The sequence below is a fragment of the Rhinolophus hipposideros genome, assembly GCF_964194185.1.
Source record: "Rhinolophus hipposideros genome assembly, chromosome: 9".
Lineage (NCBI taxonomy): Eukaryota > Metazoa > Chordata > Mammalia > Chiroptera > Rhinolophidae > Rhinolophus > Rhinolophus hipposideros.
In genome coordinates, this window is record NC_138055.1 from 20697634 (window position 1) to 20723331 (window position 25698).

A 25698-nucleotide genomic window follows, 5' to 3' on the forward strand; every position below is an offset into this window, starting at 1 on the left:
CCAAGAGGCACACATAAGCTGACCTCTGGTAAATGTCTGAGTTGGCAATAGGCCTTAGGTCTTTTGTCTCCTAGTAATCGGTCTTTCCACTTCTCTGGGCTCCCAGGGCTATAAACCCCCATTCTTATATTCTGGGATTTAACCAACAGGTCTACCCTATTATGACATCCAATCCTATCACTCACGTATTCTCAGCATTTTCTCCCACCCCATCCTATCTCTGGACTCCAAACTCTGCCCAATCTCAGCCTCTAGTCCCTCCCGGCTAGCTTCAATTGATCCTTCAGTTCCCAATTGAAACCTCACTTCCTGAGGAAACTTTCTCAGACACACTCCAAGACTTTGACAAGATCTTGTTACTTACACGCATGCTGCCCTCTACGTACTCTGTTGTCACATACTTAACTCTACATGAACCAGACATGGGCCAGAAGGATGACAGAATAGGAAACAAGTGTTTCTCGTTCACTGTAGTGTCTCCAATCCCTAGTAGAACTGTGCTGGTACATGTAAAGTCATGATGCCAAGTTTGCCGTTTTGTTTTTAAAAACGGTGTTTTAAAAATGTATCAGTCCATCTTTAAGAAGTGAACAGTGACTGACATTTTTTGAGCACTTCCTATCAGCTTCTTCAGATGTCCAGATATCTTTATTCCTATTCAGAACTACAGGATTCTGGCTAGGAATAGAGTGTGTGTCTGTACAAATATAGGACACTGGGATTCACTCTTGCCACTTTTTTGACAGGTATAAGAATGTCACACTTCAGCTGACATTTACTGTAGTTTTCGTATTTATCAATGGTACTTAAATTCTGTGTGGTCCCACCCAACGTCTAGTTTGCAGCCAAGGGCTGGGAGGCAGCCTATTTGGCTCACTTGGGCAATTTTTCTTGTTGTTCAACATTATCTTTTTTCTTTGTTGGCCTTTTTTAGTTTGTCAGTTAGCAATGCATAGTGACAGTCTTTATTCTTTAATGTGCTTATTTATTATTTACTTTTTTATAAGCACCACACTTGTTCCCTGTTTAAAAATATCTTCTAATCTCTCTATGATTACTTACTCATTTTCATCATTTTTTTAAACAAAACCCTTCATTTTGTCAAGGTTCCCATAGCTAAAATTAAGCATTTGCTTATTGTTTTAAATTAAATGCTACCTTAGGTATGTCTTGTATATTCTTGAGGGCAAGGTTAAAGTCCTATTTAATAGTTAGGATCTCCTTAACTACTAATGGATTTTATCATAAGAAAAGAAGGAAACAAAAATCATCAGCAGTTGCTGAGTTTTTGAAGCTAGAAGGAACCCATGGCAATCAATATGGCAAAAATAGTCCGTAGGGAGGTACTGAAAGCACACATAAAGTTTTGCTTTTAACCACTCTAACTTTCAGCCTTTGTCCAGACACAAAGAATATGATGTGGAGAAGCAGAGAAACAATATGAAATATTCCATAAAAACAGTAATTCCACCAGGAGATTGAATAGGAGTCCCAAGACAACAGGTCATGAATGAAAGGGTCCCAGGAAAGTCACATTGTACAAAATATTTCTACAAGTATTTACCATTACTAAATTTAAAGCTCTTATTTTTCCAGATGTAGGCTGCATATCACCTATTTGGTGCAGCATTTCCTGACTCCACTGCCCAAGTTTGTCTCTTCCTCTACATTCATAGTCCAGTCAGTCCCTTTGTTTATTATGGCAAATGCTACAAGTTTCTAAATCTGTATCTCTATCCCTGCGCTACCCTAGACAGGTTGGAAACTCTGAAGGTTGGAATCAAGTTGCGACAATTGTTTCTCCAAGATCTAGCAGTCCCCACAGGACCTAGCACATAGTAGGAACACCATAAATGAATGACCAATGGATGCATGATTTCATGAAATTTGAACAATGGATTAGATACCAAGGTAGTGCATTATGAATAACAAAACTGGAGCTACATGTGAATTTCAGGGTACGAAGGTCACCAATGTAATGGTCAGTGAAGGGCTCCTTTATAAGGACAAACATGGATCCTGTGCATTTTCTGCCTTTTTTTTTTTTTTACCTCTACTGAATGCAGAGTAACTTCCACATTAATGTAACTAACATGTGTGATGCAATGATTGGCCCACAAAGATCCTCTAATCTAGCCCCTCTTCTCCTAAACCCAATTAAGATTAACCATAACTAACATGAATGCCCTGTAAACACAGCATTCCAAACAGCAGTGATTGGCTTGGAGGGCTGGGCCAGGAATCAGGCAAACACTAGTTTTGTCTTGAGATCTGGGTATGACGTTGCTAAATAGGTATCAAAAATAGCGACTCTGACATTTTCTGGTTAAACGCTTTTCTCTCATTCATTTCCTGCAGACACTTCCATAGATGGATACAGAGATGGGCACCTGTCACAGACCCTGTTCTCCTCCAGGAAATGTGTTTGCTGTTTTTCATGGCCATTCTATTTTAAGATTTGCTTTCAGGAATATTGAAAGATGGACCATTCCTGAGCTAACTTGCTCTGCCCAGCAAGGGGAAGGAGGTGACAAGCATTTCTCTAGTCACTGTGGGAACTAACTAGAAATGTTTGCTTTGCTGGTTTTATCATGTTTCTTTTCATTTCTTTAACCTACTTGGATCCAGCAGGAGAGAACATTAATTAATCAACACAACAATGAACCTGTCCTCTAGAGAGAGAGAGATACTTGCAATATATGTAGTGGTACATCTATTATATCAAATAAGCAGATTTACTGAGGTCTACATTTCTTGCTTATGTAGGTTATGTGAGGATAGGCTTTCAAATAATAGACATATTCCATAAAAATTAATTTAATTCCTGTTGGTATATAAAGACATTCTATTTAACTTTGGTGAGATTAAAAAAAAAAAAAAAAAAAAAGAGGCCGTGACTTTAATATGTAACTGTGTTTTAGTATATTTCTGACCTGGGTATTATTCAAGGCATTCCTGGTAAAATTGAAATTGAATCTATGGCTATAAGACTTCTGTTAATGAGTGAAGTAACTGCCTTATCCTCGTCTCCCACAGCAGTGCTCCTCCTCCAAGCACTGCCCATGCTTAGGAGCTGGTGCAAGGAGGTTTGTTATTGGTCCATCATAAGATCAGCCAGGAATTGAGAGCAAGAGTTTAGAAGCATCTACAGCAATGTGACACGGTAATTCTATGTTTGTTGAATCTAATAATAAAGAATTGAGTTTGTGATTTGAATGTCTTTTTTAAATTTTATTTTTCCAGTTAATTCAATTGTAGTCTATTTTACAAAAATATCAACCCACAACAGCTTATCAATTAAGAGGGAAAAAGGGTCCTTTTTGAGAATTAGAGTACTCAGAACAGCAGGGTGCCTACTGTGCCAGGTCAGGCCAACCTGGACGGGATTCCAGCTCTTCCACATAGAGCTATGGGGACAAGTTACTTAAGCCTCATCTGCAAAGCTCACACGATGCTATCTATATCTCAGGATCCTTGGGAAAATCCAGAAAACACTGGCTTTCCTGTCAGAGAGCCCTTGGTTTCCCCAACTGTACAATGGACATCAGAATACCTGTGTCACAAAGTTGTTGTAAGGATTAGATAACTGGGTCAAGTCTACAGCTTAGCACCTATTTGATGTTTGGCAAAAACCCATAGTTGGCAGTTATATTTGAGTGTCTTGCACATAGTAGGTACTTGAAAAATATTAGTTTTTGTTTTTTTCCTCACTTGTGTAGAGGATCCTGAAAATGTTATTCCTAATGATCCTAGTCCAAACTCCTGGGGGCATCTCAGTCTGCCCACAACACATACAGACGCTGTACAGAATGATTTGGATCCTTTGAGAAACACTTTGTACATCTAGCCCATCAGTAAGGGCCCCTTGTGTACCAGTAGACATTTTTCCTCTTATATTTTCATCTGAAAATATTCTCCTCGGGGCTGTCTCTGCATTAAATGAGATCAGACTGGCAGTGACACTGACAGTAATATCATAAGAATGCACACAATAGCCGTTTTAGGTAATGAGGGAAAAAGTCAAAGAGATAATTCTCTTCTTTCACAAACTCCTAAACATGATGTGCTTTTTCATGCCATCCCTCAGAAAAAAAAAAAAAATTGCTTGAGGAGGTAGTTATGACGGACAAAAAGAAGACCAAAAATGCTCTAATCATTTTTTAGTTTACAAAACACTGATTTGATTCTTACAACACCACGGCAGACCCTTTTTTCCCACTTCATTGACAAATCCAGGTTGAGAAACTAAATAGTTTCCCAAGCATATATTGCTGGTGAAGGCATACCTTCAATTCGAACCCACTCCTTCTAATCCTCAAATCTACGCACAGAAAATACAGGTGAAGTAGTTATGTAAAAAAAAAAGAAGAGTATTTCAAGAGAATGTCCCAGCATAACAGTTTGATGTATAAAAAACTTTAAATCATGAATATAGGCCTTTGTGAAAGAAATACAATGGGCAACCAAGAATGAATATATGGATGAGATGTGGGTAGAAAAAACATAGATGTATATCCAAAAATAAAGAGGAGTATTAGGAAAAAATGTTCAAAAGACTATAGCTGTGGTCTAAGGCATAACTAGTTTCAAAATCCCACAGACACACACACACACACACACACACACACACACAAAAAATGCTGACAGACATTCCTAAATGACCCCAGGCTTAGAGAAAGAGGTAGGCTTTGAGGAAGCCAGACAACCCCCAGTAGAGCCCCAGCAAGCACCTTTAGCTGCAGAACTAACTTCACCCCTTGGCCTAGTTAACTATTCCGACTCGGGAGATTTCTAAAAGGCAAGGGAGATATCACACTGGCAAAGAAATTTCTCCAGCTGCTGCCAGATACCTGCAATCTCATCAGCCCCGTATTTGATCTTTCATAAGAGGTCAGTGACCTTTACAAGGGCAATACCTCAAACATTCTCAGACATCTGGACCTTTGTGTGGATAAATTTCAGGTCCTTGCTTGAAAGGAGGTTTTACAAGTAAAGGGAAGAAGAGAGGCGGGGCACACGGCATTAAAGGGAGTAAGGAAAGAATGAACCTTCTCAATAAAAGCTAGTGGTGGTGAAGGCAGATGTTGCCTTTTCACAATTTTGCCTAAGATTAACCCTCACTCTGTGAATAATGCATCCTCTAGAATACTTGTGTAGAAGGGGTATGTGTGTATCTGCACACACATGCAATAAGTAATAGTAACACTCAAGATCATTGCTAACATGTTTTGACTTTTTACCATATGCCAAGCACTGTGCTTTATACTCATTACTGCATTTAATCTTTAAAGTAAGCCAATGGGGGTGGGTATGTTACTTTTCTTATTTAATAACTGAAGAAGCAGGTTTAGAAACTGATTTTCATACAGCTAGTAAATGGTAGAGTAAGAATTCAAACGAGTCAATTCAATTCCAATTTAGTTACTACATTTGTGTACTAGACTTAAGCAATAATGTTTTCATCATAACACATACACACACATCCAATATTTTAGACCCTGCAGCCAAAAAGCCAGAAATCCCAACCATTGATTTTTTTAATCTCCTGCTTTAACACAGACCAAGTGCACAAAACTAAGACTAAGGACTAAGAAGGAAAAAATTCAGCAATGCGTCTTCTGAAAAGACGGGAAACAAGGAGCGAAAGAGTGAAAATGGAAGGATATAAACTTTAAGGGTAGAGCGTTTGCCAAAAGTAGAAATGAAACATAAGCACTTTCTGTATCTCTGAAAAACAATGAAAATGTAACCTTCTAAACGTCGAAGGAATTGTTTTAAGCTTAACAAAAATATACAACTTTGATGAGGCTTTCTCCCAAATTCTGACAATAATCATATAAAATCCCTGAGCAGAAAAATGTACACAGTATCAAATTTTTATGGTTATTTACAATTCACCTATCTACTGCCAATTTGTCTGTCTCACAACCTTGTATATCTGTACTCTGTGCTTTTCAAACTTGAATAGGAGAGTCTTGTATATGTGAGAGTGCTGGAGGAGAGAGATAAAATAGTGCCTGGTACACAGTAGGAGCTCAATAAATGTTCTCTGAATGAGTCATTAAAGGACAAACATGGCAACTCCATCTCAAATATCAGATTTACTCAAAGGTAAGCAAGTTAAAAATTTTTTTAAATAATAAAACCACCACGATACATAATGGAACAGAATGTAAAATGTGAGTGAATTTCTAAGCTAAAACTCAAAGCTTCATATTAAAAATGGACTAGCTTTGGTATGTGCTTAAGGTAACTCCTCCCCCACCCCCTGGACTCCTAGGGAGCCCTTGTTCTCTCCTTTTCACCATTTTTATTAGTTAGCTGAAAAATTTGGACAATATATGCATATGAATGTGTGTATACATGTATTTATTCTGGATTATGGATCACTGACCTTCCTAGTTTAAAGGAACTTTTAAAGGGAACTTTTTGTTTAACGTCATTTTGGAGAGAAATGATGCATCCTTCCTTTTAGCTTATTAGCAGATACAACAGTGGGCCCCTAAGAACCACAGTAGCTAAAGGGTAATTGCTGTCTTCCTTTTCTCCTCTCTAAAACAACCATGCTGTGATTCACATTTCATGCAATTATTTGCACCAAAAACAAAAGAAAGACATTTTATTTTCCACCGCTTTTCATTTAACAAATTAGAAAAAGAAATGCAAAAATGTCATCCTTTCAACCTCTTGCCCCCAACCATGACTATCATGGGAAAGGGTTCTGAACACCAGACAGCACTAACTAAACAAACGTGAGCTCTATTGCTACTAGATAACCAGGAGGCCATTTAGTGCACTAAAGTGCAGCGGAGGTTAGCCGTGTGGAGTGTCTGAAAGAATCTGGATACGTCGATGGCAGTGCTGAGTTAGTCAAGCAGAGAAGGAAGTATATGGTAACTGGACTATTTTGAACTTATCGATCCTGAACATTTCTTTAGAAAATAAATGAGTATCTCAGATTCTTTATGGGCCCCAAGGGACATTTAGAAATAAAAAAATCTTTGTCAACTTGAGGCCAAAGTGGTTAAAGAATTTGTCTGATGGCTAAAACACTCTTGAAATGATTCCAGGTACAGTGTGGTGCAGGCATCCATTGGGACTTTAATAATGTCACATTTTTTGCTAAAATTTTAAAGAAAAAGTTATTTTATTGTTCCACTGCACCCTCTGTTAACTTTTGATCCAACCTGGTAACATATATCCATAGGATGGTGATAGAATGTAAAACAAAATAAACTAGGGTTATACTCCAGTGTAAGATGGTGAGTGTTAAGGCTCTAACTCCAGTAAAGGAGAGGCTTTGTAAAATTTACTTCACTGTATGGCATTCAGGCACTAGCTGAGGAATATTTAGATTTATTCATAAAATGTGCTATGACATCATCACAATAATCTAACACATCTGAACAATTTGGTTTTCTCACTTTAAATGTATATTACATTTATCTCTCCTAGGTGATTCTTGTATAGCCCTCTTAAGCTTCCTAAATACATATTCAGTATGAATGCAAACTGATATTATTCATCCCAATTTCACCATTTGCAAGGAAATCCCCCTGAGGAGAAAATTCCACAACCCCCTGCTGCTCACGAGGAAAGACTAACGCCTTTTTTACTCACTCTTTCTGCTCCCTCATGGCAAGAATGTGAGAAAATGGCATCTGACATGGCAGGGTGACAGGTCAAAAGGTCAAGGATCAATACAGTGATGTGCTTTAGGATGTTCGCTTGATTAAGTGAGCTTCATAAAATATTTAAGGAGATTTATACTTACCACTTAGGAAATAGTAATCAAGTTAACAGAACACATCAACTCTCAATGTCTCCTTCTAATGTAAGCAAACACTAGCATGTAAAATGTACTGTTTGAGGAACTCCACAAATACCTACATTTAATGGGAATTTTCATCCCACATATTCAGTTTCTGCTGACCCAGAAATTATTATTAAAACTACTTGAAATTCTCCCACTGCATCGTATTTAGGCAGTGGTAAGACGTAGCCCAATAACATGCTGGGTAGAAGAAGACACACATTTGGGTTGACAAAATCCACCACAGTTAATCCTCAAAAGTGAAATTTTTGCATCCTATAATCAAGAGTCGCTGGGCATTTGATTAAATACCCCAGGCATTTGGTCCCCAACCTATTTTCATTTCCCCCCCGCAACAGGCAAACAAGAGAAATTAGACCAAGAACCTGAAGAAACAAAGTGTGTACTATAATACAGAAATGCTTTTACCTGCCATGCCTGCTGTGATCGAAATGGGCTGGGTTTTCAAATGTTAGTCAGCTTAACTCCCAGTTGGTGGCACTGGGAAAATGTAGCCATGCAGTCTTACTGCTCTGTTTCTGTTCTTTAACTGTCAACTGGAATACAATAGAGAGTCAAAAGGAAACAAAAGAGAGACGGACCCAGAAAGAACCTGAAGGATGACAACAAAGCATGCAAAAAAACCAATAACGAGTCAGGCATTATGCTGGCCATATATGGCAACCCAGACTATTTTCACACTGAAGATAATTATGCTTCAATTAATTGTCACTTTTCCCCTCAGAAATTCATGATAGTTTACAGACCACAAATTATCTAGTAGATATTCATCTTTGTGACGTTTTAGGAAAAATCATATGATGTGCTTAACCCAAAGAGAGAACAGCTACTATCATGTTACTAAGATGTGGATGAGATGTATTTTACATATTGTGGGAGATTTTGGTATAATCATAAACGATGTTGAAAACAAGAATATTTTTGGACTACAAAGACAGCACCTGATCACTGTGATGGATTATAGTGTATGTACCAAATAAAGAGGGCTAGATATTTAAGTATCTTCATATTGTATCTATAGACCCTAGAACTTTCCATATATACAGCTCTTCCATTAGCTCTTCATTGTCTTTTGTACTTTTTCCTTCTCATGTAGATGTTGTATTTTCACAACAGTAAACACAAGGCTGTCACTTACCACAAAATCTTTATTTCTCATTTTAACTTCAGAATACTTCAAAGTATGCCATTGTTTTCGGTTTGCTCACATTTAAGAATTCACATGACAAAAGTTAAACCTCATCAAAAGTTAGAGAATAGTATGCCTTTTCCCCCCATAAAAATCGTAATGTACATAATTTATCTTTCATTTAAATATGTTACGTGCTTAATGAGTCATGCTTATCTAAGCTGCAAAGGATGAAAAATAGTAAAATAATGTAATTAATACATAAACAAAAGACATTAAATAGCTTGGCTTTAAATGCCTCAAATTGGTCACAGTTTAGACAATGTATATGAAGCTTTATAGTATACGTTTGTGTGTCAAATTAATAAATGAAAACTTTCTTTGGGCTGGGAAATTGATAAATAAAATCAAATATAATCTAATCTATGGGACATGATAAAATCTTACCTCATCAGATGGGACATCCAGAATGTCGTATTTTTCATGTTATTTTACTAATAATACAGTATCAGACTTCTAACAGTCTTTCTTATTGAACTTTGTCCTTCACGCTAATCAGTCAGGATATTAACAGGATGATCTAAAGTTAGAGTACAAATTGTAAACAATTGTTGTCGTTGGTTTGGCCAATCTGAAAATTTAGGAAAAAAGAATAAGAATTTTCCACTGGCCAGCAAAAAGAACAAATTAATATTAAGGCATTTCTATATGTTACCATGAACTTTCTAGCACTTTATATTTTAACTTTCTTATAATCAATTTTTGATCCCACAAAATATTAAAACTCAAATTATATTTACACCCAGATATAGCAAAGTGGTGATTTGGTAATTTTCTACATTCAGACCTGAATTATCTTCCTTGATAATATACTTGGTCAAATTCATTATAAAAATGACCAATTTACCATCTCACTTCACATGAAGAAGACAACACTACAGAATGTGGGTCCCAGGGTAGAACAACCAAATGCTACCTGGGGACAGATGAATGTGCCAGAGAGTGGGTGAGTAACTTAAATTGTTCCAATTATTCTTTTGCTTACAAAACGATTCCTATACTCCCCATTATGAGTTCCAAAAACATACACTTGGAAGTAAGAACCATTAGCATACGTTATTTTGTACTGCCAGACACCAACACACAATAAATCTTTTACCTTGTAGAGAGATGGAACATCAGAGGGCTCATAATAGAATGAGTGATGCATGAAATGTTCTTCAGTTTACTTCCCCTGGGATTTATCCTTCCAAACCTAGGAACACCGTCTGCCTGCATGGACGGAATGCTAAGCAATGCAGTAAAACAACCAATGCATTATGTATAGCTTTTTCACTTTGCAAAATCTAGAAGAAACTGCAAAATAAGTAAACAAATAAGCAAGTATATGTCTAACTATTCTGGCACAAGTTAGCTGGAAAAATACACTGTTTAAATAAGGAATATTAGAGATGGGCTCATATTTTTAAGTATGATTATGAAAGTAATGCTTTTTCTTAGAAGGTGAAGAACTACTGCATTCTTGGTTATAAGTTTAAGAGACGGTTTTATATTGTATAACACAAGTATTCCACAAGGAAATCACTAGATCTGCATTACAGGTAAAAAGTTGGCCAAATAGTCCTTTTTTTTCCCCAAAAAGTACCCAAAGGAATAAAGAAAAGAAATGAATCTAAAAGAAATATATGAGAAAAATTTATATGTTCAAATTCTCGTTCAATTTCATTTATTTTCTTGAAAAAATTGTCACTAAAATTTTAAAGGCATAGTTTCAAATCAAAATTGTTTCCAAACCTAAATTTAGCCTCCATTCCTTATGTCATATTTCTTCAGGCATGAGAAGGAAAATCAATGCCCCTACTCACCTTTAGAAGAATTTCACTGCCAAGTCTCCATAGTTCTATGGGATCCAGTAATCCGTGGCTCAGTATTGATGTTTCTATGACACCTGTAGAAACAGCCTCTCCTTCCTTTCTAATAAAATATAGCAACAAAAATTGTGTAGTTTCTAAATGAATTAAACAGAGGCTATTAAACACAACTTCATCCTGTAAAGAAATGTGGGTTACATTTCCTAAAAAAAAGATACTTTTACCCGATTTTCCCGAGCCACTTAACACATTTTTAAAAGTAATGTGAACATGTATTTTTAAAGATAATTTGAACGTAGTTTTCTTTAGTACCTTGCAGCTAACTCAGATATTACACATAGCATTTATTTTTTTAAGGAAATTGACAAATGGTAAATAAAGCCTATGTAACTTCAGTACCCAATTTAAAAATATCTCAAAATAAAACCGTTTTTGACTATGAAAAAACACAATCATGCCTTTAAAGCCTAAAGTTTTAATGAAGTAGAGGACTTTTTGAGACAGTGGAGTAGAGTATATCAAATCCTAGGAGAGAGGGTAGGTTAACCTCTGGGTGTATTTTATAACATTCAAAGAGTTGGGAGAACCCGCAAAAGCCACTGACCTTCCAACTTTCCTTGACAAATACAAGTGCAAACAAAAAAACAATAATAAAAAAGAAGAAGAAGAAGAAAGAAGTCATGTTTCCAGCATTCTTCACACACCTGATTTAAACCTGAAACATATTTGTTTCACCCTGGGCAGATTTCTTTGGGCATGTCTGAATTTATTCCCTGCAGCCATTCTGCACTGAGTGGAGTAACTATAGTTGGCAACCCACTCCATCACTCACTTCATCAGCCTGAGGATCTGCAAAATAAAAAAAGCAGTGTTAAAAAGATTCCTTTTACATTTGCTTCTCCTAGTAGAATCCTAGAGAAGAAAACACAAAGCAGATTGTTTCCTATAACATATGTGACATCTTGGTTAAAAGTGACAAGGCCATGTTGCACTCTGACAGGTTTAGTGTTAAGACCTGACAGATATAAACCTACAAGAACAACCTCCCTGCCACAGATATTTAAGCTCATGGCAAAACTTTGATTTGATAGTCCCTTGATTAGCTTGTGCAACAGCGTGCTACTGTCTTTCAAGGTCATTATTAATCATGCTATTCTTCACATTACTGTCAATTTAAGCTCTCATTTCCCTAAAATGCAGGCATTTTAACTGCTCATCAAACCTGTGCACATTTTTGAGTTAAAGATTTGGATCAATCCAAACTCCAGCTCTCAAGGGAGACGTTCCATTGTTTATCAGGCCATGTCTACACTGGCTGAGCAAAGCGCTCTGTTCAGAAGGAGAAGCGCCTTTGGCAGCTAGAGTCCACATAGCTGACCCATGGATGCTCGGGCAGGGTGTCTTCACCTAATCACACAATGAAATAACTAGGCATTTGATGAAAATGACCCATCATGACCAAAACACATGGCGTGATTATTGTTGTTCTAATTTATTTACATGGTAGTCATTTAGAACGTAATTCAAAGAACCTATTACAAATAATAAGACTGCTTACATTTTATAGGTAATGATGAATATGGGTATTGAAATAGTGGATAACTCAACATTTGTTTAACCGAAGTCATTATTTTTTCTAAACAAGATGGTGGTGGCACAATTTTACAGTGCAATATTCTTTCCTAACTTGTGTAAGTTAAGCTTACACCTCTGATCTTATATTTATGAGAGAAAAATTCTCAGAGTTCAAATAACTGAAAAGATGATTTTGGATCTCACCAAAACATAGGTCAAAATGATAATCGCTATTTTGGAGGAAATATTTACACTCTTCCCACGTGTACAATTAAGATTTAGTAACACTGTGGGTGCATTCTATTCTGGGGACAGTACAATGCCCTCAAATCATCCTGAACATTGAGATCCTTTTACCAAATTTTATAATAAAAAGTTTAGCAAAAATGTTCTACTAAGAGGTATGAAATTATAGGCTTCCCCCTTCTTCCACCCAAACGTACTCATACTGTGAAATAATAGCTACAACACTAATCACCTTTGGAATTTTGCCAGGCTTCCTCTATCTGTGAGCTGGCAGAGTTGGACCAAATTTCCTTGAAGGAAGAAAGCCTCTCTCACCCCCATGGATACCCTCACAGGGTGTCAGAAAGCACCCATTCCAACTCTTTGAAGAAAGCAGGGGTGAAGATTTAAATGTGTCAGAGTCTATCAGAATTGTGCTTTACGAGCTACACTTTACCAATCTCACCCCGAAATAAATTTGCTACGTTCACCTCCAAAAACCCCAGTTTCCCTAATCACTTGGACTTTGCAGTCAGGATTATCTCCCAATTTTTGCCACTTCTGTCTTCAGATTTTCAGGATAGTGGTCAGTCTGCTTCTATTGAACAAGGGTTCGATTTAGATGCTAAATTTTCTTTTGCTAGGAGCAAAATTCCACCTTCAGACTGAGTCACGGCAATACATTAGTTGAATAACTTATAAATTACCATTCAAACTCTAACACTGAAATAAATCTAGGTGATTAAAGAATTGCTCGGTTTAGCAAAGTCCAACAAAAATAAATCTCATCTATTATTTTTCTCTTCCTCTATGAGGCCCTAAGAACGTCTACATATAAAATCACTGTCTATTTTTGCCACATAATGTTTGAGCACCTCACCGTGACGATGATGATGATACAGAAAATACCTTTACGGTCCTTACTATGTGCTGTTCTCAATGCTTTATGTGTGTGACCTCATTCGATCCCCATGACAACCCTATTAGGTAAATACTATTATTTCTCTTTTACAGATAAGGAAATAGAGCCACAGAGGCAGCAAAGAACTTGCCCCAGATCACACGGTGAGAAAGAGGTAGAGCTAGGATTTGAATTCAGGCAGTTTAGCACAGGAGTCTATCCTTCCACAGTGCTTCTCTTCCTCTTTCCTGGCCATGGCAACCAAACTGATGTCATCAGGAATGGAGATTTACATTGGCTCTTTCTTTCCTATAGCAATAGAATTAATATGCCTGGAACTAAAATTTTACTCTATGAACTATTCTGGCCCTTGGGCTCATGTTTTTCTGCTACTTATAGGCATCTTCTTCCAGAGTGAGCCAGCATCTCCATCTTTCAAAATAACTTAGATGCACTCAGAAGCAAAATGGATTCTCATTGATGATCGTTTCAAGATACCATTTAATCCTTTAAAACTTAAATTCTTGAAGATATTCACTGAATGTGGAAAATATCAAATAAGACAGGAAATGCAAGAATAAAAATGATTAAATAGGGCCTCTGAGTAGAGTATGTACGTAATTGTTGACTCATGGAATCAGGCTTCTTGACGTCAAATCCTGACACTACCTTTTGCAAACTGGACCAGTTAGTTTATCTCTCTGTGACTTAGTTTTCTCATCTATAAAATAGGAATAAAAATAGTATGACCACATAGGGTTGTGAGGATCCAATACACAAATCCATTTAAAATGCTTAACCTAGTGCATGGCACATAGTGAGCACTCAATAAATATATGCTGCTGTTATTATTACATGTAGTTTGTATAAGACTAGCCTCCAGCTGCAACTAAGCACTAACAATCAAAATGTTGCCATTTTGGTATGAAAATATTAATAGAGTTTAGGAAAATTGGTTGTGGTCACAGGAAAATCTTTCAGTCCAGGGAAAATGTGGCTTTAAAAATTCACTGTGACAATGTCACCACATATAATTTCATCCCCCTTTATTTTGCAAGCACACAGGCAAATCACAGAATATGTCAGAACCACCTAAAAAATTATCAGAGCGTACAATGTTGTCAGACATTCCCCTCAAGAGCCAGGAGTAGATTTTTCTATAAGGTTAGATTTAAAGCAACATAAAAGGATTGCTTGCTTAATTGCTTTTTTTAAAATATCATAATCCAGATGTCTGCACAGAGTTACTGAAGTGAAATTGACCTGGACGGCAGGGATGCAATTTTAACAACTGTGCAATTCAACAGTAGTAAAACTGTCCATGCATTCAGCTTATCTGTGTGTTTTTTTTCTTTGCTCCCTTCCCTTCTCTATTTTCTAAAAGCTTAGGCTTATGTTTAAGTGCCAACTCTTTCAGGCCACATGGGTGACTTAGAAATGGCTGCTTAGGAATCTGAAATAGAAATTTCCATCGCAAAAAGAAAATAATGCAAGCACTAAAAGAAAATTACTCGCTGAATGCCCACTTTGCACTGAGCTATTCAGTAAGTATTATATAAAGAGAAAGAAACATATTGAAACCGTCTTTCCTTTCCATTTGAAAATGGACACACCATTATGAGAGAGAGCGAGCAGTCTAGAAGTCCACCAGGAGAACTAGGAAGAAGCTATTCGAGGCAAAGCTCACACTTTTGCCTGGATATTCCCAGGATGCACTGAACTGCCTTTTTGTGGTCCAGGGGCCATGGGACTTAAGAACCACCTGGTCCCCAAGCATCTGTCACTGAGGAGGGGAACCTTTGCCTCATTCTCAGTGCCTCAAAGGTGGCATATTTTTCGGCAATCCTGAGGATAAGGAAGTTTTGATGTATAAAGTAGCACCTTAATCAAGAATTAAAATTTTGAATAGAAGGGTCAGTGTGTAGCCTCATTTGGTATAAAGAGAATGGACAGAAAATGGAACGGTGAGACAAAGCGCACAATCCTACATCTGTACCTGTGAAAGCTCACCACTATAAACATTCAGATGCACAACTTACAAACTCACAGACCAGCAGACTGCCATTTTGGAATAAGCTTTTAGCAATAATCAGCCTCGGCTTCTCTAGATGAACATGGTACATTCCAGAAATGCTCATCTGCCTTAAGTATCATCGAATGAGGGGCGGTTCTAGGATTAGAACTCATGGAGGTAGAAGAAGTTAGTTGACGTGTTAGAAAAGAAATACATTTCCTGACAGCAACTGAATTATTAGAAGGAAAATGGAAGAGCCTGAAAACACACAGACTTCTACTGGCAAGCGAATGACAACATCGTCAACTGGGAATTACCTACCCAGACGATACAGTCATGAAGAGGAGATGCTATACGGGTTCTCACGGCCCCTGTTCAATCAAGAAGGTGTGGAGAACAGGGGCCTTGAGAACCCAGACAGCGTATCTGGTTTCTTACTTGAGATGATGAGCCATTGTAACAAAAGAAATGGGCTGTTTCATCAACATTGTGGGAAAGTTATCCCATACTCAGGCTTCCTATCTGCAAATATCATTAAGTCCACTGAGCACAGTGCCAGGCACAAAACTGTCCTGACAAGCAATATTCTTATTTTCTTGTGGCAGTCTTATTTTTCCTCGTTGCCACACGTTTGTGTCTCACTTAAGGCTGTTTAAATCCTTTAACCTGAGTGATTTAAAAAAGAATTCTACTTATTTCGTATCCTATATAAGTGCCAACAAATGCCGTTGGCTCCTCAATACCAAATAATCTCCAAACACCATATGGAAACTAAATAAAAAGAAAGAAAAAGGAAAAGATCAGATGTATGAGTGGTCCTCACTGGCCACTCTGCAGACCTGCTGTCATTTCTCATTATCCTTTCTTTATAATTCCCCACACAAATTCAACCCAGGTGACTTGGTTCTTAACAAAAAGAATGTGAATTAATTCTGATCATAAATTTTAATGAGGCAACACTTCAGATACTCTCGGATGTTCCAAATGCAAAATTTATTTTTTTCTGTGGTGAAACTGGAAATGCCTTTCGTAGGAAACCTTGGTTGTTTCACCTCTGCTGTGTCAACAAAATGAAACAATTTGCATATCAGTAATGTCAGAGGGGACAGAACTGGAATCTCAACCTTCCCTTATTCTTACCACCATTCCTCCATTACCCATTTCTCATTCCCTTTTGTTCGCAAGTTTCATAATTTCACAGCATTACAGGTTGTGCCACATGACATCAAGCTTGATCGTGTCATTATGCCTGATTGTTCAAAATTATGCTCGTCCCAGAATGTTGACAGCATTCCTTTCAATCTTTTCTCTTGGCTTCGTAAATGGCAGTGTCATACGTAAAGCATGATTATTTCTAGGGCTACTCATTCAATTCTTTGAAGACTGGACTCCACATTAAAAAAATGTTCTCCCAATTTTCTGCTGTTCTCTCTATCCTCAGTATATGTGACATATCGGAAATAATTATAAGGGGCTTAATAAATATAGGAGACATTTCTCTTTAATATTCCAGAATGGATGAGTGCTAGATGGCTTTGTTGTCAGCTTTATTCTAGTGGGAAGTTAGCATTCAGCATCAGCAACATCTCATGAAAAAGCAGAGGCTTGCCCTACTGTTTTCAATTTCTATTTCTGTGACTCCAGCCTGACTTTCCGGGCACTGTTTGTTCCTTACAGATAATTATTAATGGCAAAGTCTCTTCTTCCTTGGAGGTGTTCCTCACCTTCTTGTGCTCCTTTTCATATGAGCATATTCTAGGCAGTGACTTTTCCATGTTACTTATTAATATGAGGGCAGCTTGTTTAAAAACAGGTTTCTGGTTAGAATGTAATTAAAGCTAGAGGTGATGATAAAACCTTGCGTTCAGAGCTCTCTTTCATTTCACACTCTCTTCTGAGAATGGGCACTGCCTGTTCTTTTCATCAAAGGCAGAAAATCTGTTTTGTATCCAAGGTAGATGGAAAATGCCCACACCTATAGTTCCTTTCAAAGCTTACTATTCTCAAATACGGTAAAAAGCTATTACAAAGGGTCCTGCTCTCTCACAGTTTTGGCTGTATTGTAGGATAAATAAAGTCATCTCTCTACAAAATGATGCATTCTATGCACCTCTCCAGGTGGATGGAATGCAATCTAATATTGGGGACATTATCCATGTTCACTTATAATCAGGATTGCAACACATTTTCTGAATCTCTGATTTGTTGGTTGATATTTGCTCCTCTGCAAGTTCTAGAAAAAAACTCGGCCAGATGGACTTAGAAGGGAAGAGGCCCATGGCCCTCTGAAACCTCCTGACACAAAGTCTGGGGGACAAGTTTCTGAGATGGCTGTCGCTTGATGGAAAAAGTTCTTGACTTGGACAGATGGTAAGGGGTTTCTTCTCTATCACTTATTAGCCACGTGGCTTTGAGCCACTTATGCTCCCTGAGGCTTATTTTAGAAAATGCTGGTAATAATACCTTTTGAGGCTTATATAATAAATTGGACAATGTATGTTGACAATGAAAGTATTGGTTCATAATAAAGCATCATATAAATGCTTGGCATAATTTTTCTCAAATAATGACCTATGGCTAATGAACAAATAAGTCAAGACCTTGGAAACCACACAGAAATCTAGGGGGGAGAAAAATCCATGTACAGTATAATCATGTTCATTCAGCACTTGGAATAGGGAATTTCTTCTGAAGAAAAATTGCCATTACTGAAATTTAATCTTATGTATATTTCATCTATAAAGATGACCAATTTCCAATGAATGATAATACAGTAAAATACTTAGAACTAAATACAGAGTAGACATAAATTAACACTTCTTAATAATTCAGGAAGCATTTCATTGTCTTATCGTACTTACAGGTCGTAATTATGATTATCAGTGGCTAATTTACTAGAAAAATGGATGGAATCCAAATGACTCCATGATGTAACTGAGAATAAATTTTAGGAATTAGTCCATGCATGTAGTTTTAATACAGTCACACGTCTCTGTTTCAAAAACGTCGTATCACCTCAATAATTCTAAGTTATCTGACCTGTGCGTTTCAGTGATTTGTATTCTCTCTGAGGGGATGGGAGCCACAGCAGAAAATTCCACATTCTAACATAGCACCAAGTATGATGCCCAAACATAATGACTTTTGGGTGGTACTCAAGGCTGGGAGTTCTCCTTGTCCGATTCTGGTACGCCAGGTTTGGAAAGAGCTGCAGAGGTGGGAAATAGGGAGGAAATAGTAAGCTCTGTCCTCACTAATTGATGGGACTGTCAAAAAAGATGAAATGAACTAAAATTTGAGGAAGACTTTGTAACATAAGGCACTAGAGAAATCTAAAGTGTTGCTATAATTATTACTATTAATAGTCATTCTCAGTTCGCAATGGATATGTTATATATAGCTTGAAAGAAGAGTTCTTTTTCAAATGATAGTACATTTATTCCTCTATCATCCAATTCTTGCTTTCTCAGCTTATCTCTCAGCCAACATGAGTGACATGTATAGTCTATTCTTGTTTTCTTCTGTTTTTGTCACAGTTTGACACAGTTGGAATAGATGGGAAGATCGTGCAGAGAATAGAGCTGCCAGAGAATTTGGAACTTTTTAAAATAGCTGTCTCTGAATAGTAAGGTACAAAGTTTTCTGCACATAGAAGGTTAAAGATGCTCTTTGTTAATATGACTAAAAGCGTGTCATAATTATTGTAGAATGGTAGAATATTCTGAAAGCTCAACATGAGAATACTATATCTGCTAGGATGCCATTGTCACAAAAGGCAGATATATGTCATAATGCTCTCCAGTCTGAGCCTGGCCATCTGAATTGTCTCTTTGAAATAAATAAATCTGTGTATGTGTATGTGCATACATGGGCCCTTATGGTTTCATAATTACAAACACACAGAGTTATACAAAAATTATGCCACAGTAAGAACCAAAGATACATTTGGCAGAGTGCTATAGAACTCAACAAGGTTATCAACAATCATTTGTTAACCAACTAAAAGTAAAACTAGATTAGTAAAAGTAGATATTCATTTCCCCACCATGGGACAGGCTGTTTTCATCTCCTTAATTAACGAATACAAACATCTTTGGAATATGTATTTCTATAAGCACCATACAGTGCTTAAAGTGGGGAAGGGACAAAAGTATAAAGTGGTTATATAACAAGTAGTACTTTGAATGAGGGAGATTTACATCTGCTAGCATGGAAGGCTCCATCTCTCTCTCTCTCTCTCTGTCTCCCTCTCTGTCTCCCTCTCTGTCTCCCTCTCTGTCTCCCTCTCTGTCTCTCTGTCTCTGTCTCTGTCTCTGTCTCTGTCTCTCTCTCTCTCTCTCTCTCTCTCGCACTCTCTCTCTCTCCTCTCCTCTCTCTCTGGTCTCAGTCAGTTTTCACACACACAGAGCCAAGTACATGTGTAGAAGATGTATACAAAGACAAGGATCAATCTGTTAACAGATGTTCTATGTGGGAACGGAAATAGAATTGGGAAGGGAGGGGCAGGAGGAGGGGACTCTTTAAATTTCAGTAGGATTACTACTACTTTTGCAATTCATTTTAAAAGGTAAGAAACATAAGTTATGACAGCTATATTTGGGGAATGTTGAAGGTAATTACAGGCAGTCCTATGTTGGTCACAGAGCTCTATAGAACAGGTGCTTTTTAATTTACATCGAGAGCACCTTTTCTGGCATCTGGCCACTGACCTATCACAAGTACTTCCAAAGCTTCACCCAGGAAACAATGCCCACGATAACCTCAAATCTGAGGAGTCGAAAATATTAGTAAATCCATCCTGCTCCTTAGCCCACAGTCACAGCTGAGGGTTATCCTTCGTGTTTTTAATAAGACAGTTTTAAAGCACTAGAGAAAAAAAAATCGCACCCTACGTATGAAAAGCCTATCCATACCTGCTTACCATATAAAACCCCCACAAGCAGCAGTTTCAGAACATGGGCTCAGGTGGGAGCACGCACCACTTTCCCCGCTGTCCAAGGCACCGATCTTTATCCCAATATCAGTGCAGCTAATCTGGGATCCTTTAAAATAACAGAGCACAAGGAACTAAGAATCTTAAAAATTGGGTCTGATATTGTGTCCACAGTGTGATAGACTTATCTGTTGGTGTATAGGGTCCTTCCTGTTTGTTCAAAAATACGTCTCTGCATGAACCAGGCAGTTTGGTCAGGGTAAGAGCATAAGATGAGTCATCATCTACTCACTCGTCTCAAGAAACAATTGTACAAGCAGTAACTTCAAATATGGAAAAGATCTTAAACATTATTCATATTTTCTATCTTTTGAAGAACTCATGCATTTGCCTTTGATATAACCTAAAATTTTACTCTCTATGGAAGCATTAATCTTTATGTATACCAGTTTAAAAATCAAGAGTTACTAGTAAAAGTAATGAGTTAAATGGGGAGTTGGCCAACTATGACCAGTGGGACAAATCTAGCCCGCCGTCTATCTCTGTAAATAAAGTTTCAATAGAACACGGTCATGCTGATCTATGTTTTATCTTAGACTACTTTTGAGCTACAACAGAAGAGGTGAACAGACACAATAGAGAATATGTTAATTAAAATTGGACGATATACGTAAAAAAACAGAATGAGCCTATTTGCCTATTTTCCATTTTGGAGTGTTCCTTTTGGAAATCTATTTCCGTAGGATATTCTAAGAGTGATTTCTTAAGGAATGTGTGTTTGTTCTCTCTTTGATACCAGGAAGAACAAAAAGGGATAGTGAATAAATAGTATTGTGAAACATAGGTAGCGGGAATATAAATTAGAAATGGAGTGACTCTGCAAGTAACGGTTTTTACTGTGAACTTTTCTACTTCCTGCACACCCATACGGGCCAGGTGCTGAAGTTTTGGAGTGTGTGTTGGTGGTAGGAAGAAAGGCTTGAACTGAATGACTAGGATAATAATGCAGTTTATTTAACCAGTCTTTGGGAATGTTCGTAATGTGAGAACTGCCCCAATTCCTGAATTCCCAATTTTATCCTGGAAAGAATTTGCCCCCCCCCCCACAAAAAACATTGCTTAAGTTAAGTTTTTGCAAAATATTTGCATGGAGGGTGATACTGCCAAGGAAGCTCCAAAATAATTATGCTAGGCAAGTTGGCTGCGCTTATTTGGCATTTTATTAACAAAAAATAAACCTCACTCGTCTTTCTGAGAAAAGAGCATTTGTAGTATTTTTGGGGACAGCAAAGTTCAGTGTGCTACGTCTTGGTATGAAATATATATATATATATGTATATATATATATATATACATATATATATATATATATATATATATATATATATATAAAATGTGGATAAATAAAGCGTTAAAAATCTTTTCTCTGGCATGGTAACTGACCACCCTGGAAAAGCCATGTTTTAGGCATGTGACTGAATATATATCACGTCAAATATACCTTTAATTTTAAAAATCAGAGAGAAATAATGTCATAAAATATTATACTAAGAGGATTGATCTGGAAATTGAGAAAACAGATTCTTGTGATGCTTCTAAACTAATTATGGTGTAATTATGGTGCAATCCAATCACTTAGTCTTTTTTGAATTTCAGCTCCTTTTTTGGGTAAAGTATAAAGTATAGATGTTGGGGGAAAAAGTAAAATAAAGATACTTGTATATTTGTGACTGAGTTACTGTTCAGAAGGAATGAAAGGTAAAATTGAATTAAAGCCAAAGGCTATAGATAGATATCGATATCAATATCTATGAACATATCTATTTATCTCCTTAAATGAACAGTTTCCTGACTCAATCGTCAGCAGTGGAACTGACAAAGATCTTTTCTGTTCTGTACCAAGTTCTCATACAAATTAGAACAGTCTATAGTTAATGCAATTACAGGAATATGCACAGGGTTTGATAAGGATAGTTGGGATGTAGAAGGACAAAACATATAAAGGAAAGGTTCATGGAGGAGGTGATACACTTGTGTTGACTGACCTAGGGAAGATTAGAAACAAGCCAAGGAAGAGAAGTGGGGAATGATTTAGAGGCAAAGGAGAGATAAAAGCAAAGACACGATATGGTATATATGTAGAATTCCCAGCTATCATGTATTGTTGGAAAGCGCAGCTTAAAACAGGAAGTAGTTAGGGATAAAATCAGAGAAAGGCAGGAAGTAGCTAGCATATTTAAGGCTAGAATTTAAGTTGGGACTATCTTGAATTTTATCCAGCGGGGTGGGAAAACAAAAACGGGTTGTGTTTTGTTTTGTTTTTTAATTGTTTTTTTCTTTCTTTCTTTTTCTTTTTTTTTTTTTTTTTTACAAGAGGGTTTTAAGCTCGCAAGGCAGGTTTACTCTGGGTTGTATGTACGGTGTATTTGACAGTGACAAGGCTGGTAGCAGAAAGATTATTTCCATGATGCCGACGCTTAAATAAGAGATAAATCACAGTGTCTGGCAGCAGTTCTGAACTATAATAGTGGCAGTAATGATGGGCTTTATAGATTGGTTCAAGAAGTATTTAGGATGGAAGATTAGCAGGTCCTGCTAATGGGATTGATGTGGAAAACAACAAAAGTAGGATAAGAGAAGCCCCAAATGACCCTTAGAGTTCTATTAGGTTTGTGCAAAAATAATTATGGTTTTTGCAATTATTTTTAACCTTTTAAACCGCAATTACTTTTGCACCAATCTAATAATTTGGGTGAATGACTGGCCAGTGGATTCACAAAATTACATAGAGAGCACAGATGGAGAAGCCAGGTTAAGGGGAGGTTGGTTACACATGTTGGGTTGAAGGGTACTCAGTAAACATGACAGGCAGTTGGATATTGAAGTTCGCTTTGCAGAAAGAGGATTTGTTCTACATGTAAAGTTTATGAATAACTATAAATCATGATAGTGGATGAGAGTTCAGAAGGAGAATGTGGAGGTGAGAAGAGCAATGGGCTGAGTAGAAGCCCTGGGGAGGAGGAAGAAAAGGTGATAAAAGAGACAGAGAAAGAATGATTAGAGGATGATCTGGTGAGTATTGTGCCAGGGAAGCCTGGGGAGCAGAGAACTTTAAGAAGGAAGGAGCAATCAATGGGCCAAATGTGCAGAGAGATACAGGAAACACCCCCAACGCCCTCAATTCAAGAACCATCAGTTCAGTTGTGAACTGAAAGCAGGTGCCATAAGCTGGGAATTGTAAAGTGGAGATAAGGAAATAAGCAAAGTGCATGTAGGTCAAATTTTCAAGAGGTTTGAATGAGATGGGGAAGAGAGAGATTGGCTGGGACCAGAACAAGGGAGAGGAGATTTAGGACAGGAGCAACACAGGGAGATACACTGGAACAGATGGCCATCTGTGCCTGAGTGCCAACCCAGACCATAGCCAAATCTGCTATGGCTCCGTCGGTGGCTGTTCCACCATTTCTTTCCCATTTTTCATTTCTGTTGTTCTACCACATTCACATTTGGCAAACTTTATGGGCACTTTGACCTGGTCTAGCCAGGTTGGTTCTTTAGCAAGGAAACATGGAATATGACAGAGTTAGATTCATAATTTTCTTATTATATCTGTGGAAATCAGAGACAGGATATCTTTTCTCTTAAATGATTACTGTCTTTTAAAAATCTCTTCAACTCCTATATAAGTCCTGTTGGTCATTACCAGAGTTCTTATACTTTATTTTATAATAATGCTTTTACAATAGATGTGCAGGCACATTATGAGACATCAATCCTGAGATCTGATTTACTGGAGGCTGGCAATTATATGTGCAATGGGTTTTCTACAGTTTAGAATCTCCTACACTAGGAAGGAACAGCACAGCACAGTTAAAAAAGGCTGGATATGTACAGATTTGAGATTTTCCTAGCTCTGTCACTGCCTAGCCCTGTGACCTTAAACTAGTCCCTTCTCCAAGTTCTGCCTTCATTATAACTTTGAAATAAAGTGCTTCCCTTTGATGGTTTCCTCTTCTAGAATTTCCAGCTAAAGGAAAAAACAAGATTGAAACTGCAGCTACCTTTTCTAAGATGTAGAACATTACATCAAACTACGTTTTGTGGATATTGAAGCAAATATTGAGCAGTTCCAAAGTCGTAAAATTATTGCATATATCTTGAGAAATGCCTACTGGTCATAAGTAGAAAAGATAGCTATACACGCAATCTTTTCCTTTATCAAATGAAAAGCTCATTTGAATCACACAATATTTTTTTTCCCTTTCAAAGTCCAATACCAGGTGTTTGATGACAAATCAAAGCAGGATTGTTCCAGCCATAGTACACATGCCAATGTCTCCAAAAGCAAAGTCAGAACGATAATTTCTGGAGACAAATGATTCATTTCTGTTTCCGCTCAATTCACTGGCAGAACATAACCACAGTTGCGACAATCTGAGGTGCAGTAAAACATAGTATATGGCTCTGCTTACCACACAGACAGCAGTTTCTCTCTGTAGTGTCTCCCTAGACAACGTGGAATGAAACGATCTCAGAGAACTCTGGTGTGTGTGTGTGTGTGGGGGGGGAGAGTTAGGACAATAAAAAGTGCTTTTTAGCTTTATGTAACTATAACTAACATATACTTCGTGATCCTGGAGATAAAATTAAATAAATCAAAGTGCAAAGAAATAACCTCATTCTCTTTCTTCTTCATTACAGAGACATAAGGAAAAACATACCATGTTTGGTCCTTTTAGGATTTGCTATATACCCTCACTGAGTCTTGCTTGCTCTATCTGTAATTTTTCCACCAAAGAAGCAAAACCTTCAAGCAATTTTTAATTCCTTTCTATCCGTTACCGTTTCTAAACTCTCCTTCTATACTGCTGAATTTTGTTGATGTTGTTATTTTGTTTGATTATTTCCTTCACAACTACTAAATTTACCACCTTTTTTATATCACATCCACAGTTTCAGTCCAGGATCTAGAAATCACTCACTTGAATTACTGTGGCTTCTTTTATCTGATCTTCTGATTTCTGCCTTTATATGGCTTTCAGATTTCATAAATAAGCCAATTGTCAATACTCAGAAATGCTCAGACTGTTTCCCTACTTTTCCATGGACTTCATTCCTTCCACTTCCTCCTTAGGTTTCCATGTTGACATTTTATTTTGTAGGCTCTCTTATCTTAACAATTTATGGGGACACCTCACGCTGCTCTATCTGTTTTG

At 37.3% G+C, this 25698-nt stretch overlaps 1 long non-coding RNA gene across 1 annotated transcript in view; it reads right to left on the bottom strand.

Moving 5' to 3' along the window:
- The window catches only part of LOC308502034, a 63936-nt gene extending 52918 nt beyond the window's left edge, over positions 1 to 11018 (bottom strand). Inside the window, exons 1-4 of the long non-coding RNA XR_013993988.1 lie at positions 10829 to 11018; positions 10123 to 10235; positions 9411 to 9594; positions 8243 to 8370 (exon numbers count right to left, since the gene is read on the bottom strand). This is a non-coding gene — a long non-coding RNA (uncharacterized lncRNA). The remainder of the gene's footprint in view (positions 1 to 8242; positions 8371 to 9410; positions 9595 to 10122; positions 10236 to 10828) is intronic.
- Positions 11019 to 25698: the final 14680 nt, after the last annotated feature.